Source organism: Idiotropiscis lumnitzeri, chromosome 7 (assembly GCF_059441095.1).
Source record: "Idiotropiscis lumnitzeri isolate Australia: NSW breed Sydney's pygmy pipehorse chromosome 7, RoL_Ilum_1.0, whole genome shotgun sequence".
Taxonomy (NCBI): Eukaryota; Metazoa; Chordata; class Actinopteri; order Syngnathiformes; family Syngnathidae; genus Idiotropiscis; species Idiotropiscis lumnitzeri.
Window position 1 is genome coordinate 21221948 of NC_142397.1, and position 18151 is coordinate 21240098.

The window sequence follows — 18151 nt, forward strand, 5'->3', positions numbered from 1 at the left end:
TCAAGAATCTAATAAAACGTATTGCGGATCGTAAGAGGACAATTGTGTTGCTTTTCCTCCTCTAAGTGAAAAGAAAGTTAGGAAATCGCTCGCCTGTCACGTGATCCATATCGGACCAATATGAATTCTGCGCTAACTTCATGCCGTGTAACCATGTAAAACAGTCCTAAACAGACTAAAAAACAGAGATCTTTTCGTTTACACGCACTTCCTGCTTCCCAATTGACATTGTCACTTGCTAGCGCCACCACTTGTGTGGAGGTGAATGACAGTAATTTGTCAACTGCGAAAGAAGCTAACTATTTATCGCATGTTGACAAATCAGCATGATACCGTGCTCACTAAGTGACATGAATGATTTTATTTCATTGTCATTACCATCAGAAATCAGGGGAGAGCGCGAACGCAGTCCCCCACTGTCAGAAATTGTGCAGTCGAGATTCCCACATTTGGCGAATTCGCAGGGGTCAGTACAGCCGAAGTGCAATGGCTGAGCCTCACCCTGGGTGAACCACCTTCGTGATCATGGTATCTCCCCTGCCAGGTAAGTATGAGATGTACACATTGCCAGGCCAAAAGGTTAAGCACCCACACCATCTTCAGTCACGGGCCCGATTGCAACGCACGTGTGATCGCATGCACACACATACACGCTGGATGATGCATGACACGTACATTAATTTAAGTAGTCGCTTTTAGACTTGCATTAAGTAAATATTTGTGAATGAGGTCAAAAGAATCAGCAAAAACATTCCCATCACGCCTTGCTTAAATTCTAACAAGAATTCAAAGCGAGAATTGAATTGACCCTGCCCCACGCCTTTCGAGCACTCATTTCCTGTTTCTTTGTGTGGTCAGGAACATGTAGCGGTGTAACAATTCAAACTCCTTTACAAAACTTTACTTATTTACGTTTTTGATTAGCCAAGCGCCAATATTATAACTTTATAGGAAATTTATATGATCTATATTTGAAACCATTATTTATATGACCACCCACCGCATGTTCCCTCAATAACGGAGCAAGACGACGCTTTCTTCAATGAAAGAATGTCCTTTAAGCCGCAGTATGACATGGTATTCGGTGAAAGTCTCTAAAACAAGAGACAGCCTTTGAGAAACACGACAGCTGTTTAAAGGGTTTCTTCGTTTTCCCACAGAACTACATAGAATGGAAACATCCAGCAAGAAATTCATTGTGACCAGCAGAGGTGGGTGCACCGCTCCTGGCGGTACTGCAATACCAGGTCAATGCGTGGAATGGACGGAGCAAGCCCCTATTGCATCTCCCAGTTCCAAAAATCAATTTAATATATGGTCCCCAAATAGGGAACGTATCAGATATTAAACTGATAAGAACAGATACTACACTTGATCTTAGCCAAAAGGCCGAGAAGCGATATCAGCAAACTGACACAGGGGGCGACTTGATTCTCGACATTCCGAGCAACAGTGACGGTGACCAATGTAAAATGATCACAACAAACCATTTACATGCCAAACATCAAACTCACACATTTTTAGCTGAAAACGAGACCAACTGTGTTGCTTGCCAGCCTGCGAACGAAACAAAAGCTGAGCAATTGCTGGGTACTGTAGTCCATGTGACCCAAAGTGGACCAATTGGAAACAGCAATAGAAGTATTCCATTTACTGGCATCGCAATGCTCTTAAAGGGTTAAATAGTCCGACGTGCGAATTTCAAGAATCTAATAAAACGTATTGCGGATCGTAAGAGGACAATTGTGTTGCTTTTCCTCCTCTAAGTGAAAAGAAAGTTAGGAAATCGCTCGCCTGTCACGTGATCCATATCGGACCAATATGAATTCTGCGCTAACTTCATGCCGTGTAACCATGTAAAACAGTCCTAAACAGACTAAAAAACCGAGATCTTTTCGTTTACACGCACTTCCTGCTTCCCAATTGACATTGTCACTTGCTAGCGCCACCACTTGTGTGGAGGTGAATGACAGTAATTTGTCAACTGCGAAAGAAGCTAACTATTTATCGCATGTTGACAAATCAGCATGATACCGTGCTCACTAAGTGACATGAATGATTTTATTTCATTGTCATTACCATCAGAAATCAGGGGAGAGCGCGAACGCAGTCCCCCACTGTCAGAAATTGTGCAGTCGAGATTCCCACATTTGGGGAATTCGCAGGGGTCAGTACAGCCGGAGTGCAATGGCTGAGCCTCACCCTGGGTGAACCACCTTCGTGATCATGGTATCTCCCCTGCCAGGTAAGTATGAGATGTACACATTGCCAGGCCAAAAGGTTAAGCACCCACACCATCTTCAGTCACGGGCCCGATTGCAACGCACGTGTGATCGCATGCGCACACATACACGCTGGATGATGCATGACACGTACATTAATTTAAGTAGTCTCTTTTAGACTTGCATTAAGTAAATATTTGTGAATGAGGTCAAAAGAATCAGCAAAAACATTCCCATCACGCCTTGCTTAAATTCTAACAAGAATTCAAAGCGAGAATTGAATTGACCCTGCCCCACGCCTTTCTAGCACTCATTTCCTGTTTCTTTGTGTGGTCAGGAACATGTAGCGGTGTAACAATTCAAACTCCTTTACAAAACTTTACTTATTTACGTTTTTGATTAGCCAAGCGCCAATATTATAACTTTATAGGAAATTTATATGATCTATATTTGAAACCATTATTTATATGACCACCCACCGCATGTTCCCTCAATAACGGAGCAAGACGACGCTTTCTTCAATGAAAGAATGTCCTTTAAGCCGCAGCATGACATGGTATTCGGTGAAAGTCTCAAAAACAAGAGACAGCCTTTGAGAAACACGACAGCTGCTTAAAGGGTTTCTTCGTTCTCCCACAGAACTACATAGAATGGAAACATCCAGCAACAAATTCATTGTGACCAGCAGAGGTGGGTGCACCGCTCCTGGCGGTACTGCAATACCAGGTCGATGCGTGGAATGGACGGAGCAAGCCCCTATTCCATCTCCCAGTTCCAAAAATCAATTTAATATATGGTCCCCAAATAGGGAACGTATCAGATATTAAACTGATAAGAACAGATTTTTTTCTTTTGCAAAATTTTTATTGTTACTGTAGACATTGATGTTCACATCTCTCCAACATGGAGCACAACCTTAGTTCTGTGGTAACGTGTTAAAAAAGCAGCATGTTTGACATAGAGGTGTAAGGTAAAATGTTTTTAAAATACATCTAGACAATATTTTTTAAAAAGCAATTGTTAAAAAAAGCACTTCAACCTCTGTTGTGCAGGAGCGTAGTATCGCCTTACGAAGTGGGACTTCATCCCACCCTCTCAAACAGAGTCCAGACAGATAAAACCTGCCAGGATGCTTCAAGGAGTTCCTCAGAGGTGTTGCATCTCTCCACTCTCTCCCGAGGAGCCAGGCCGTCGCTGCCAGGACCTTCCCTGTGGGCTCCGGTTCCCTCCTCCGGGCGGGCACAGACGACTCTTCTTGGTGACTGTGTCCTTGGCTTGCCGCAGGCAGCTCAGAGTAGCCGCTGCCATTCGGAGCACAGCCACAGGGGTGGTCTGTCTGTGCCTCCTTACCAGCAAGTTTCTGGAGGTCCAAATGGCGTCTTTGATGGCGGCAAGGGTGAGCCACTGCTTTGCAAAATGTTCTCTTGTGTTCGTCATTGGGCCCACCCCATAGAGCACGAATTGTGCATTGAGGACCTCCCTTGCTGGCAAGTCCGGGAATTGCAGGTGGCCGGCTGTCGCCCACAGGTCCGTGGCAGCACTGCACTCCCAGAGGAGGTGCCTCACCGACTCTTGGGCGCCACAACCAGGTCGGGGGCAGTTTGAGTGCGCTGCCATGCCTCGGGAGTGCATAACGTACCTGACTGGGAGGATTTCGTGCGCCGCCATCCATGACAGGTCCCGAAGTTTGTTTGGGAGGGCGGGATGGTTTACATTGCGCCAAACAGTTGTGGGCTCGCCGAATGCAAGCCCGCGCACTGGACATACCGTTTCCCGCTCCTGCACAACAGAGATGAGAGATCTGTGGTTTTTTAAAACATGGCATTCTTGATTTTCTAGTTTAAAATTCCTTAAAAAAACTTTTATAAAAGAATAGGCAGGCGGCAGGATAAAAGACACAGGCAGTCTTTGATCGCTAGGGATGAGTCTTAATTTCCGGAGGTAAGATCCCATCCAGAATCTTGACATTGCTCGAGCTTTTTGAGCGCTTGAGGCCTCTAGTGCAGTTTGGAAGTGCAGGGCCACATATCTGCTTCCCAAGAAGAGCTGGAGGTCCGGCACTCCTTTTCCCCCTTTTTCTCTGCTCATCTTCATTGTTGCTCTCTTCAGTCTCTCCCACTTGGATCCCCAGATGAAGTAAAAGATAGCCCGGTCCAAACCTAAAAGGATACTTCTTGTTGGGATAAAAACAGAACTGATTAATAAAAGCAATGGTAGAATAACTGCTTTTATGATTAAAACTTTTCCCTCTATGGTCAGTTCCCTCATTCTCCAAAAAACAAGTCTTTTCCTCACTTTCCCTACCACGTCGCCCCAACTTGCTTCTGCTCCCCCTTCCCTGCCAAATCTGATCCCGAGTATTTTCTGGTCAGTTTTTGTCAATGTCAGGGGTAAACCTGTCTTTTCTGTCAATGTCCACGGTCCATAAAACTGTGCTTGTGTCTTGGCTCTATTAAGTTTTGACCCAGAGGCCCTCCCATACCAATCAGTCAAGTCCAAAGCCCTTGTCACAGATAAAAGGTCTGAGCACAGGATATTAAAATCGTCCATATATAAAATAAATTTTGTCGTAAGTCCCCCGCCACCTGGAATGTTAACCCCCTTGATCATTTTATCCTTTCTCAACATCTGTGCCAGCGGTTCTATGCACAGGACATAGAGGAGTGCAGATAAAGGACAACCCTGACGGACACCGCAGTTAATTTGGACTGCTTTTGTCAGGTCCCCATTAACCACAAATCTACTGCTAATATCCCGGTACAGCAATCCCACCCACGCTATATACCTTTCGGGAAAACCCCATTTTTGCAGTACTCTAAAGAGGTACCGGTGCGAGATTCGGTCAAACGCTTTCTCAAAATCTAAATTTAGGACTACTAGCCGCATATTTCTGTCTCTCGCATAACAGATGGTGTCACGGATCAGCATGAGGCTGTCCGTGATCTTCCTCCCCGCGATGGCACAGGTTTGATCCGGGTTGATCAATTCGCCCATAAAAACAGACATGCGTGTAGCTAAAAGTTTACTAAAAAGTTTGCAATCAACATTTAAAAGCGTGATAGGTCGCCAGTTGTCCAGGTCCGCCTTGTCTCCCTTCTTGTGCAGTAGTGTCACTATCCCTACTCTAAAACTGTCTGGTAGTCGGCTTGTTTTGTCAAATTCATTAAAAACAGTGATTAAATCCGGTGCTATAATGTCCCAAAAAGTCAAATAAAATTCCAGGCAGAGTCCGTCCTCACCCGGAGCTTTTGCTTTCTTAAATTGTTTTATGCATTTGTTTAATTCCTCTTGAGTAAAATCTCGCGTTAAAAGCACTTTATCAGTCACTGTTTTCTCAATAAAATTCAATACTTCCGACGTTGTCTCAGGTTGAATCTCTTTCCTGTCATACAGTTTCTGGTAGTAGCTTTCCACTGTCTCTTTTATTTCACTGCTTATTTCTGTTATAGCACCATTTACTTTTCGCAACTTAAAAATACCCCCACTCTTGTTCATAATTCTTTTAAAAAAGTACCTTGTACATTTTTCTCCTTCCTCTATCTCCTTTTCTTTACTCCTTAGTATTACACCTTTACTTTTGATGTCTGCTAAAAGCCTCAATTTATTTTTAATCTGTTTAATTTCCTCATTAAAATTGATACCCTTTTGTGAGAGGTTAAAATACCTTTGTAGTCTTTTTTGTAGTCCTAACATATGTTTCATTTCCTTCTTTTTCTTCTCTCTTCCTGCTTCTCTAAAAAAGGTCTTGGTTCTTAACTTTATCATTTCCCACCATTGTGCTCGTGATTCAAACAGGTCTTGGAGCGTTTGCCAATTTTTGTACTGCTCCCTGTATTTGTTCACCAGGACTTCGTCTTCAAGAAGGGAACAGTTGAGCCTCCAGAGGCCTCTGCCGACTGTCAAACCAGATGGGATTGACAGGTTGCAAGAAAGTGAGAGGTGGTCTGAGAAGAAGACAGGGGTTAATCTCGCATCAGTTGGTGGCCAACCCCGTGTAAATAAATAGTCAATGCGAGAGGCTTTGCTGCTATCTCCGCTAAACCATGTAAAACCCTCCTCTCTTGGATGTATGGTTTTAAAACAATCATCTAATTTAAAAACCCGGCACATGTCCTTCAGTAAAACAGATGTTTTATCAACTTTAAAATCCTCCCCAGCTCCTTTTTTATCATTTCTGCTTAAAACACAGTTAAAATCTCCTCCCATAATAAAGGGTGCACGACCTAGCATGTGACACTGCAAGTTCTCTAAAAGTTCATACCTGTCGTGTTTTTCATTTGGACCGTAAATATTTAAAAGGTTAAAACCCTTTCCCATGAAGGTTAGGTGTGCTAAAAGTGCTCGTCCATCTATTAAAACCGTGCTACCTTTAATTGCAATTCGAGTGTTGTTTATTAAAATGGCCACTCCATCGTTGCGGTTTTCGTTCGACCCACTCCATAAAGATGGGTGTGGCCACATTTCCTCCCACTGCTTATAATTTTTTAAAAAGGGAATACCACATTCTTGCATTAAAAACACATCAGACTTAAGAGTTTTTAAAAAGGACAATACGCTCTGAGCACGAGTCTTTGATTTCACACTTCTAACGTTTATAGTCGAGAAGGTGAGAGTTAAAGATATGATTAAAAATGGAGGCCTACAAAACAGGGTATCAAAAGGAGGAAGCTCTTTAAAACTAATCAATTAGGTAATTTCTTGAGACCGGAGTTCTTCCTTCACCTGAGCAATAGGTGTAGGATTCGGGAGTCTTGGTGATGGTCTTTCTCGCAATCTTAAATTCATTGTGTTATGGTTTTTAGGCGTTGATTGTAGTACTATGTTCAAAAAAGACAGCTCGTTTGGTGAGTTGCAAGGAAAAACCCTGTGCTCTTCCACGTCGCTCTCTGAGCTCCCGGGCTTTCCCCTCTTCTCTAAGGTCAATGGAGACTCAGAAGACCGCTCAGATGCTAGTCGTTTAATTTTTTGTGTACAAGGAATTTCGCTGCGTTCACTACTAGTCTGGTCTTCCATGTTGGTTTTGCTCGATTCGGTTGTGGGCATTTGTGGCAACATGCAACTTTCTTCTGAACTCCCCATTGGTGTAGTCAACATATGCCCCTCCCCTTCCACCTCCTCACCTGTTCCCTCTCCACCAATGACAGGTTTTGGAGGGAGATTTGAATTTTCCGGTGTGTCTTTTGGTTGTTTGTCCATTTCAATTTCATTTAGCAGTACCATTTCTTTCCCAGCCTTCAATTTGTTGGCAAATGATTTCGGACAATTTCTGTAGAGGTGGTTTGATTCCCCACAGAGATTGCACTTTCTGCCATTGGTGCATTCTTCAAAAGTATGCCCAATTACTCTGCATTTTCCACAAATTATCTGCTGACATGCTTCTGCCAGGTGTCCATGCTCACCACACTTGCGGCAGAGCTTGGGTTGACCCTGGTAGTGTATGTAGCCCCGGTTTTCACCCAGGACTATCATTGATGGGAGATGTTTCAGGCCCTGGAAGCCCTGGGGGTCCTGCCATTGTTGAATGGGTACCCGCCAGGCACAGTTCCAGATGCCATCCTCATCTCTCACTTTCATAGCCTGGCCTTTCACCGTGCAATATCTACCCAGCCAAAAACAAATGTCATCTGCATTCACTGTCTCATTAAACATTCTGACAATAACTGTTTTAGCAGCATTATCAGTCAGTTTTTCCACATTGAACGCAGAAAACTGGGCTTTTACCTCTTCATAACGAAGCCAAAATTCGCGAAGATTTAGAGCAGAGCTGAAACTAACATCAAAACCTTTGCTAAAAGGCAACGTTATGATACAGTTCAGGTCATTAGCATTAAATTCCAAGGTCTGTTGGATAAGTTTCCTGGAAAAATCCAGTCTGGACATTACCAGGACCTCTCCATTAACTTCCTTGAAAGTAAAACGTACACTGTGGTGCCTCCGCATGCCGGCATGGGTGGCCGACATAGCCGGAGAACCACAGGACGTAGACAATAAATAATAACAAATACTAGTTTATATTTACTTACCTTAGTCGGATAACTGAAAATACAAAGGTTATTATCAACAATAAGCAACAGCTGATATATCCCCCAATGAATAAGTCCTATACCACAGCAGGTATAGAACCAACACACCCAAAGGAGGTGATCGCAGTCTTAGCCAAAAGATAAGAACAGATACTACACTTGATCTTAGCCAAAAGGCCGAGAAGCGATATCAGCAAACTGACACAGGGGGCGACTTGATTCTCGACATTCCGAGCAACAGTGACGGTGACCAATGTAAAATGATCACAACAAACCATTTACATGCCAAACATCAAACTCACACATTTTTAGCTGAAAACGAGACCAACTGTGTTGCTTGCCAGCCTGCGAACGAAACAAAAGCTGAGCAATTGCTGGGTACTGTAGTCCATGTGACCCAAAGTGGACCAATTGGAAACAGCAATAGAAGTATTCCATTTACTGGCATCGCAATGCTCTTAAATGGTTAAATAGTCCGACGTGCGAATTTCAAGAATCTAATAAAACGTATTGCGGATCGTAAGAGGACAATTGTGTTGCTTTTCCTCCTCTAAGTGAAAAGAAAGTTAGGAAATCGCTCGCCTGTCACGTGATCCATATCGGACCAATATGAATTCTGCGCTAACTTTATGCCGTGTAACCATGTAAAACAGTCCTAAACAGACTAAAAAACCGAGATCTTTTCGTTTACACGCACTTCCTGCTTCCCAATTGACATTGTCACTTGCTAGCGCCACCACTTGTGTGGAGGTGAATGACAGTAATTTGTCAACTGCGAAAGAAGCTAACTATTTATCGCATGTTGACAAATAAGCATGATACCGTGCTCACTAAGTGACATGAATGATTTTATTTCATTGTCATTACCATCAGAAATCAGGGGAGAGCGCGAACGCAGTCCCCCACTGTCAGAAATTGTGCAGTCGAGATTCCCACATTTGGGGAATTCGCAGGGGTCAGTACAGCCGGAGTGCAATGGCTGAGCCTCACCCTGGGTGAACCACCTTCGTGATCATGGTATCTCCCCTGCCAGGTAAGTATGAGATGTACACATTGCCAGGCCAAAAGGTTAAGCACCCACACCATCTTCAGTCACGGGCCCGATTGCAACGCACGTGTGATCGCATGCACACACATACACGCTGGATGATGCATGACACGTACATTAATTTAAGTAGTCTCTTTTAGACTTGCATTAAGTAAATATTTGTGAATGAGGTCAAAAGAATCAGCAAAAACATTCCCATCACGCCTTGCTTAAATTCTAACAAGAATTCAAAGCGAGAATTGAATTGACCCTGCCCCACGCCTTTCTAGCACTCATTTCCTGTTTCTTTGTGTGGTCAGGAACATGTAGCGGTGTAACAATTCAAACTCCTTTACAAAACTTTACTTATTTACGTTTTTGATTAGCCAAGCGCCAATATTATAACTTTATAGGAAATTTATATGATCTATATTTGAAACCATTATTTATATGACCACCCACCGCATGTTCCCTCAATAACGGAGCAAGACGACGCTTTCTTCAATGAAAGAATGTCCTTTAAGCCGCAGCATGACATGGTATTCGGTGAAAGTCTCAAAAACAAGAGACAGCCTTTGAGAAACACGACAGCTGCTTAAAGGGTTTCTTCGTTCTCCCACAGAACTAGATAGAATGGAAACATCCAGCAACAAATTCATTGTGACCAGCAGAGGTGGGTGCACCGCTCCTGGCGGTACTGCAATACCAGGTCAATGCGTGGAATGGACGGAGCAAGCCCCTATTCCATCTCCCAGTTCCAAAAATCAATTTAATATATGGTCCCCAAATAGGGAACGTATCAGATATTAAACTGATAAGAACAGATACTACACTTGATCTTAGCCAAAAGGCCGAGAAGCGATATCAGCAAACTGACACAGGGGGCGACTTGATTCTCGACATTCCGAGCAACAGTGACGGTGACAAATGTAAAATGATCACAACAAACCATTTACATGCCAAACATCAAACTCACACATTTTTAGCTGAAAACGAGACCAACTGTGTTGCTTGCCAGCCTGCGAACGAAACAAAAGCTTAGCAATTGCTGGGTACTGTAGTCCATGTGACCCAAAGTGGACCAATTGGAAACAGCAATAGAAGTATTCCATTCACTGGCATCGCAATGCTCTTAAATGGTTAAATAGTCCGACGTGCGAATTTCAAGAATCTAATAAAACGTATTGCGGATCGTAAGAGGACAATTGTGTTGCTTTTCCTCCTCTAAGTGAAAAGAAAGTTAGGAAATCGCTCGCCTGTCACGTGATCCATATCGGACCAATATGAATTCTGCGCTAACTTCATGCCGTGTAACCATGTAAAACAGTCCTAAACAGACTAAAAAACCGAGATCTTTTCGTTTACACGCACTTCCTGCTTCCCAATTGACATTGTCACTTGCTAGCGCCACCACTTGTGTGGAGGTGAATGACAGTAATTTGTCAACTGCGAAAGAAGCTAACTATTTATCGCATGTTGACAAATAAGCATGATACCGTGCTCACTAAGTGTCATGAATGATTTTATTTCATTGTCATTACCATCAGAAATCAGGGGAGAGCGCGAACGCAGTCCCCCACTGTCAGAAATTGTGCAGTCGAGATTCCCACATTTGGGGAATTCGCAGGGGTCAGTACAGCCGGAGTGCAATGGCTGAGCCTCACCCTGGGTGAACCACCTTCGTGATCATGGTATCTCCCCTGCCAGGTAAGTATGAGATGTACACATTGCCAGGCCAAAAGGTTAAGCACCCACACCATCTTCAGTCACGGGCCCGATTGCAACGCACGTGTGATCGCATGCACACACATACACGCTGGATGATGCATGACACGTACATTAATTTAAGTAGTCGCTTTTAGACTTGCATTAAGTAAATATTTGTGAATGAGGTCAAAAGAATCAGCTAAATCATTCCCATCACGCCTTGCTTAAATTCTAACAAGAATTCAAAGCGAGAATTGAATTGACCCTGCCCCACGCCTTTCTAGCACTCATTTCCTGTTTCTTTGTGTGGTCAGGAACATGTAGCGGTGTAACAATTCAAACTCCTTTACAAAACTTTACTTATTTACGTTTTTGATTAGCCAAGCGCCAATATTATAACTTTATAGGAAATTTATATGATCTATATTTGAAACCATTATTTATATGACCACCCACCGCATGTTCCCTCAATAACGGAGCAAGACGACGCTTTCTTCAATGAAAGAATGTCCTTTAAGCCGCAGCATGACATGGTATTCGGTGAAAGTCTCTAAAACAAGAGACAGCCTTTGAGAAACACGACAGCTGCTTAAAGGGTTTCTTCGTTCTCCCACAGAACTACATAGAATGGAAACATCCAGCAACAAATTCATTGTGACCAGCAGAGGTGGGTGCACCGCTCCTGGCGGTACTGCAATACCAGGTCGATGCGTGGAATGGACGGAGCAAGCCCCTATTCCATCTCCCAGTTCCAAAAATCAATTTAATATATGGTCCCCAAATAGGGAACGTATCAGATATTAAACTGATAAGAACAGATACTACACTTGATCTTAGCCAAAAGGCCGAGAAGCGATATCAGCAAGCTGACACAGGGGGCGACTTGATTCTCGACATTCCGAGCAACAGTGACGGTGACCAATGTAAAATGATCACAACAAACCATTTACATGCCAAACATCAAACTCACACATTTTTAGCAGAAAACGAGACCAACTGTGTTGCTTGCCAGCCTGCGAACGAAACAAAAGCTTAGCAATTGCTGGGTACTGTAGTCCATGTGACCCAAAGTGGACCAATTGGAAACAGCAATAGAAGTATTCCATTTACTGGCATCGCAATGCTCTTAAATGGTTAAATAGTCCGACGTGCGAATTTCAAGAATCTAATAAAACGTATTGCGGATCGTAAGAGGACAATTGTGTTGCTTTTCCTCCTCTAAGTGAAAAGAAAGTTAGGAAATCGCTCGCCTGTCACGTGATCCATATCGGACCAATATGAATTCTGCGCTAACTTCATGCCGTGTAACCATGTAAAACAGTCCTAAACAGACTAAAAAACCGAGATCTTTTCGTTTACACGCACTTCCTGCTTCCCAATTGACATTGTCACTTGCTAGCGCCACCACTTGTGTGGAGGTGAATGACAGTAATTTGTCAACTGCGAAAGAAGCTAACTATTTATCGCATGTTGACAAATAAGCATGATACCGTGCTCACTAAGTGACATGAATGATTTTATTTCATTGTCATTACCATCAGAAATCAGGGGAGAGCGCGAACGCAGTCCCCCACTGTCAGAAATTGTGCAGTCGAGATTCCCACATTTGGGGAATTCGCAGGGGTCAGTACAGCCGGAGTGCAATGGCTGAGCCTCACCCTGGGTGAACCACCTTCGTGATCATGGTATCTCCCCTGCCAGGTAAGTATGAGATGTACACATTGCCAGGCCAAAAGGTTAAGCACCCACACCATCTTCAGTCACGGGCCCGATTGCAACGCACGTGTGATCGCATGCACACACATACACGCTGGATGATGCATGACACGTACATTAATTTAAGTAGTCTCTTTTAGACCTGCATTAAGTAAATATTTGTGAATGAGGTCAAAAGAATCAGCAAAAACATTCCCATCACGCCTTGCTTAAATTCTAACAAGAATTCAAAGCGAGAATTGAATTGACCCTGCCCCACGCCTTTCTAGCACTCATTTCCTGTTTCTTTGTGTGGTCAGGAACATGTAGCGTTGTAACAATTCAAACTCCTTTACAAAACTTTACTTATTTACGTTTTTGATTAGCCAAGCGCCAATATTATAACTTTATAGGAAATTTATATGATCTATATTTGAAACCATTATTTATATGACCACCCACCGCATGTTCCCTCAATAACGGAGCAAGACGACGCTTTCTTCAATGAAAGAATGTCCTTTAAGCCGCAGCATGACATGGTATTCGGTGAAAGTCTCAAAAACAAGAGACAGCCTTTGAGAAACACGACAGCTGCTTAAAGGGTTTCTTCGTTCTCCCACAGAACTACATAGAATGGAAACATCCAGCAACAAATTCATTGTGACCAGCAGAGGTGGGTGCACCGCTCCTGGCGGTACTGCAATACCAGGTCGATGCGTGGAATGGACGGAGCAAGCCCCTATTCCATCTCCCAGTTCCAAAAATCAATTTAATATATGGTCCCCAAATAGGGAACGTATCAGATATTAAACTGATAAGAACAGATACTACACTTGATCTTAGCCAAAAGGCCGAGAAGCGATATCAGCAAACTGACACAGGGGGCGACTTGATTCTCGACATTCCGAGCAACAGTGACGGTGACCAATGTAAAATGATCACAACAAACCATTTACATGCCAAACATCAAACTCATACATTTTTAGCTGAAAACGAGACCAACTGTGTTGCTTGCCAGCCTGCGAACGAAACAAAAGCTTAGCAATTGCTGGGTACTGTAGTCCATGTGACCCAAAGTGGACCAATTGGAAACAGCAATAGAAGTATTCCATTCACTGGCATCGCAATGCTCTTAAATGGTTAAATAGTCCGACGTGCGAATTTCAAGAATCTAATAAAACGTATTGCGGATCGTAAGAGGACAATTGTGTTGCTTTTCCTCCTCTAAGTGAAAAGAAAGTTAGGAAATCGCTCGCCTGTCACGTGATCCATATCGGACCAATATGAATTCTGCGCTAACTTCATGCCGTGTAACCATGTAAAACAGTCCTAAACAGACTAAAAAACCGAGATCTTTTCGTTTACACGCACTTCCTGCTTCCCAATTGACATTGTCACTTGCTAGCGCCACCACTTGTGTGGAGGTGGATGACAGTAATTTGTCAACTGCGAAAGAAGCTAACTATTTATCGCATGTTGACAAATAAGCATGATACCGTGCTCACTAAGTGACATGAATGATTTTATTTCATTGTCATTACCATCAGAAATCAGGGGAGAGCGCGAACGCAGTCCCCCACTGTCAGAAATTGTGCAGTCGAGATTCCCACATTTGGGGAATTCGCAGGGGTCAGTACAGCCGGAGTGCAATGGCTGAGCCTCACCCTGGGTGAACCACCTTCGTGATCATGGTATCTCCCCTGCCAGGTAAGTATGAGATGTACACATTGCCAGGCCAAAAGGTTAAGCACCCACACCATCTTCAGTCACGGGCCCGATTGCAACGCACGTGTGATCGCATGCACACACATACACGCTGGATGATGCATGACACGTACATTAATTTAAGTAGTCGCTTTTAGACTTGCATTAAGTAAATATTTGTGAATGAGGTCAAAAGAATCAGCTAAAACATTCCCATCACGCCTTGCTTAAATTCTAACAAGAATTCAAAGCGAGAATTGAATTGACCCTGCCCCACGCCTTTCTAGCACTCATTTCCTGTTTCTTTGTGTGGTCAGGAACATGTAGCGGTGTAACAATTCAAACTCCTTTACAAAACTTTACTTATTTACGTTTTTGATTAGCCAAGCGCCAATATTATAACTTTATAGGAAATTTATATGATCTATATTTGAAACCATTATTTATATGAACACCCACCGCATGTTCCCTCAATAACGGAGCAAGACGACGCTTTCTTCAATGAAAGAATGTCCTTTAAGCCGCAGCATGACATGGTATTCGGTGAAAGTCTCTAAAACAAGAGACAGCCTTTGAGAAACACGACAGCTGCTTAAAGGGTTTCTTCGTTTTCCCACAGAACTACATAGAATGGAAACATCCAGCAAGAAATTCATTGTGACCAGCAGAGGTGGGTGCACCGCTCCTGGCGGTACTGCAATACCAGGTCAATGCGTGGAATGGACGGAGCAAGCCCCTATTCCATCTCCCAGTTCCAAAAATCAATTTAATATATGGTCCCCAAATAGGGAACGTATCAGATATTAAACTGATAAGAACAGATACTACACTTGATCTTAGCCAAAAGGCCGAGAAGCGATATCAGCAAACTGACACAGGGGGCGACTTGATTCTCGACATTCCGAGCAACAGTGACGGTGACCAATGTAAAATGATCACAACAAACCATTTACATGCCAAACATCAAACTCACACATTTTTAGCTGAAAACGAGACCAACTGTGTTGCTTGCCAGCCTGCGAACGAAACAAAAGCTGAGCAATTGCTGGGTACTGTAGTCCATGTGACCCAAAGTGGACCAATTGGAAACAGCAATAGAAGTATTCCATTTACTGGCATCGCAATGCTCTGAAATGGTTAAATAGTCCGACGTGCGAATTTCAAGAATCTAATAAAACGTATTGCGGATCGTAAGAGGAGAATTGTGTTGCTTTTCCTCCTCTAAGTGAAAAGAAAGTTAGGAAATCGCTCGCCTGTCATGTGATCCATATCGGACCAATATGAATTCTGCGCTAACTTCATGCCGTGTAACCATGTAAAACAGTCCTAAACAGACTAAAAAACCGAGATCTTTTCGTTTACACGCACTTCCTGCTTCCCAATTGACATTGTCACTTGCTAGCGCCACCACTTGTGTGGAGGTGAATGACAGTAATTTGTCAACTGCGAAAGAAGCTAACTATTTATCGCATGTTGACAAATAAGCATGATACCGTGCTCACTAAGTGACATGAATGATTTTATGTCATTGTCATTACCATCAGAAATCAGGGGAGAGCGCGAACGCAGTCCCCCACTGTCAGAAATTGTGCAGTCGAGATTCCCACATTTGGGGAATTCGCAGGGGTCAGTACAGCCGGAGTGCAATGGCTGAGCCTCACCCTGGGTGAACCACCTTCGTGATCATGGTATCTCCCCTGCCAGGTAAGTATGAGATGTACACATTGCCAGGCCAAAAGGTTAAGCACCCACACCATCTTCAGTCACGGGCCCGATTGCAACGCACGTGTGATCGCATGCACACACATACACGCTGGATGATGCATGACACGTACATTAATTTAAGTAGTCTCTTTTAGACTTGCATTAAGTAAATATTTGTGAATGAGGTCAAAAGAATCAGCAAAAACATTCCCATCACGCCTTGCTTAAATTCTAACAAGAATTCAAAGCGAGAATTGAATTGACCCTGCCCCACGCCTTTCGAGCACTCATTTCCTGTTTCTTTGTGTGGTCAGGAACATGTAGCGGTGTAACAATTCAAACTCCTTTACAAAACTTTACTTATTTACGTTTTTGATTAGCCAAGCGCCAATATTATAACTTTATAGGAAATTTATATGATCTATATTTGAAACCATTATTTATATGACCACCCACCGCATGTTCCCTCAATAACGGAGCAAGACGACGCTTTCTTCAATGAAAGAATGTCCTTTAAGCCGCAGCATGACATGGTATTCGGTGAAAGTCTCTAAAACAAGAGACAGCCTTTGAGAAACACGACAGCTGCTTAAAGGGTTTCTTCGTTTTCCCACAGAACTACATAGAATGGAAACATCCAGCAAGAAATTCATTGTGACCAGCAGAGGTGGGTGCACCGCTCCTGGCGGTACTGCAATACCAGGTCGATGCGTGGAATGGACGGAGCAAGCCCCTATTCCATCTCCCAGTTCCAAAAATCAATTTAATATATGGTCCCCAAAATAGGGAACGTATCATATATTAAACTGATAAGAACAGATTTTTTCTTTTGCAAAATTTTTATTGTTACTGTAGACATTGATGTTCACATCTCTCCAACATGGAGCACAATCTTAGTTCTGTGGTAACGTGTTAAAAAAGCAGCATGTTTGACATAGAGGTGTAAGGTAAAATGTATCTAAAATACATCTAGACAATATTTTTTAAAAAGCAATTGTTAAAAAAAAGCACTTCAACCTCTGTTGTGCAGGAGCGTAGTATCGCCTTACTAAGTGGGACTTCATCCCACCCTCTCAAACAGAGTCCAGACAGATAAAACCTGCCAGGATGCTTCAAGGAGTTCCTCAGAGGTGTTGCATCTCTCCACTCTCTCCCGAGGAGCCAGGCCGTCGCTGCCAGGACCTTCCCTGTGGGCTCCGGTTCCCTCCTCCGGGCGGGCACAGACGACTCTTCTTGGTGACTGTGTCCTTGGCTTGCCGCAGGCAGCTCAGAGTAGCCGCTGCCATTCGGAGCACAGCCACGGGGGGGGTCTGTCTGTGCCTCCTTACCAGCAAGTTTCTGGAGGTCCAAATGGCGTCTTTGATGGCGGCAAGGGTGAGCCACTGCTTTGCAAAATGTTCTCCTGTGTTCGTCATTGGGCCCACCCCATAGAGCACGAATTGTGCATTGAGGACCTCCCTTGCTGGCAAGTCCGGGAATTGCAGGTGGCCGGCTGTCGCCCACAGGTCCGTGGCAGCACTGCACTCCCAGAGGAGGTGCCTCACCGACTCTTGGGCGCCACAACCAGGTCGGGGGCAGTTTGAGTGCGCTGCCATACCTCGGGAGTGCATAACGTACCTGACTGGGAGGATTTCGTGCGCCGCCATCCATGACAGGTCCCGAAGTTTGTTTGGGAGGGCGGGATGGTTTACATTGCGCCAAACAGTTGTGGGCTCGCCGAATGCAAGCCCGCGCACTGGACATACCGTTTCCCGCTCCTGCACAACAGAGATGAGAGATCTGTGGTTTTTTAAAACATGGCATTCTTGATTTTCTAGTTTAAAATTCCTTAAAAAAACTTTTATAAAAGAATAGGCAGGCGGCAGGATAAAAGACACAGGCAGTCTTTGATCGCTAGGGATGAGTCTTAATTTCCGGAGGTAAGATCCCATCCAGAATCTTGACATTGCTCGAGCTTTTTGAGCGCTTGAGGCCTCTAGTGCAGTTTGGAAGTGCAGGGCCACATATCTGCTTCCCAAGAAGAGCTGGAGGTCCGGCACTCCTTTTCCCCCTTTTTCTCTGCTCATCTT

At 43.8% G+C, this 18151-nt stretch overlaps 15 non-coding genes across 15 annotated transcripts; all 15 read right to left on the reverse strand.

Annotated features, from left to right (window-relative positions):
- Positions 1 to 388: 388 nt before the first annotated feature.
- Positions 389 to 552, reverse strand: LOC148334131 (U1 spliceosomal RNA). The gene has a single exon (XR_015844377.1). It is a non-coding gene; the product is annotated as a U1 spliceosomal RNA (small nuclear RNA).
- A 658-nt stretch (positions 553 to 1210) lies between these two features.
- On the reverse strand, positions 1211 to 1401 carry LOC148334132 (U2 spliceosomal RNA). Its single transcript, XR_015844487.1, has one exon. It is a non-coding gene; the product is annotated as a U2 spliceosomal RNA (small nuclear RNA).
- A 688-nt stretch (positions 1402 to 2089) lies between these two features.
- On the reverse strand, positions 2090 to 2253 carry LOC148334133 (U1 spliceosomal RNA). The gene has a single exon (XR_015844572.1). It is a non-coding gene; the product is annotated as a U1 spliceosomal RNA (small nuclear RNA).
- A 658-nt stretch (positions 2254 to 2911) lies between these two features.
- On the reverse strand, positions 2912 to 3108 carry LOC148334134 (U2 spliceosomal RNA). The gene has a single exon (XR_015844509.1). It is a non-coding gene; the product is annotated as a U2 spliceosomal RNA (small nuclear RNA).
- Positions 3109 to 8235: 5127 nt separating this feature from the next.
- LOC148334135 (U2 spliceosomal RNA) lies at positions 8236 to 8434 on the reverse strand. Its single transcript, XR_015844549.1, has one exon. It is a non-coding gene; the product is annotated as a U2 spliceosomal RNA (small nuclear RNA).
- Positions 8435 to 9122: 688 nt separating this feature from the next.
- Positions 9123 to 9286, reverse strand: LOC148334136 (U1 spliceosomal RNA). The gene has a single exon (XR_015844573.1). It is a non-coding gene; the product is annotated as a U1 spliceosomal RNA (small nuclear RNA).
- Positions 9287 to 9944: 658 nt separating this feature from the next.
- On the reverse strand, positions 9945 to 10135 carry LOC148334137 (U2 spliceosomal RNA). Its single transcript, XR_015844470.1, has one exon. It is a non-coding gene; the product is annotated as a U2 spliceosomal RNA (small nuclear RNA).
- Positions 10136 to 10823: 688 nt separating this feature from the next.
- LOC148334138 (U1 spliceosomal RNA) lies at positions 10824 to 10987 on the reverse strand. The gene has a single exon (XR_015844574.1). It is a non-coding gene; the product is annotated as a U1 spliceosomal RNA (small nuclear RNA).
- A 658-nt stretch (positions 10988 to 11645) lies between these two features.
- Positions 11646 to 11836, reverse strand: LOC148334139 (U2 spliceosomal RNA). The gene has a single exon (XR_015844438.1). It is a non-coding gene; the product is annotated as a U2 spliceosomal RNA (small nuclear RNA).
- Positions 11837 to 12524: 688 nt separating this feature from the next.
- Positions 12525 to 12688, reverse strand: LOC148334140 (U1 spliceosomal RNA). The gene has a single exon (XR_015844575.1). It is a non-coding gene; the product is annotated as a U1 spliceosomal RNA (small nuclear RNA).
- A 658-nt stretch (positions 12689 to 13346) lies between these two features.
- Positions 13347 to 13537, reverse strand: LOC148334141 (U2 spliceosomal RNA). The gene has a single exon (XR_015844440.1). It is a non-coding gene; the product is annotated as a U2 spliceosomal RNA (small nuclear RNA).
- Positions 13538 to 14225: 688 nt separating this feature from the next.
- LOC148334142 (U1 spliceosomal RNA) lies at positions 14226 to 14389 on the reverse strand. Its single transcript, XR_015844576.1, has one exon. It is a non-coding gene; the product is annotated as a U1 spliceosomal RNA (small nuclear RNA).
- A 658-nt stretch (positions 14390 to 15047) lies between these two features.
- On the reverse strand, positions 15048 to 15238 carry LOC148334143 (U2 spliceosomal RNA). The gene has a single exon (XR_015844471.1). It is a non-coding gene; the product is annotated as a U2 spliceosomal RNA (small nuclear RNA).
- A 688-nt stretch (positions 15239 to 15926) lies between these two features.
- LOC148334144 (U1 spliceosomal RNA) lies at positions 15927 to 16090 on the reverse strand. Its single transcript, XR_015844312.1, has one exon. It is a non-coding gene; the product is annotated as a U1 spliceosomal RNA (small nuclear RNA).
- Positions 16091 to 16748: 658 nt separating this feature from the next.
- On the reverse strand, positions 16749 to 16945 carry LOC148334145 (U2 spliceosomal RNA). Its single transcript, XR_015844546.1, has one exon. It is a non-coding gene; the product is annotated as a U2 spliceosomal RNA (small nuclear RNA).
- Between the last annotated feature and the right edge of the window lie 1206 nt (positions 16946 to 18151).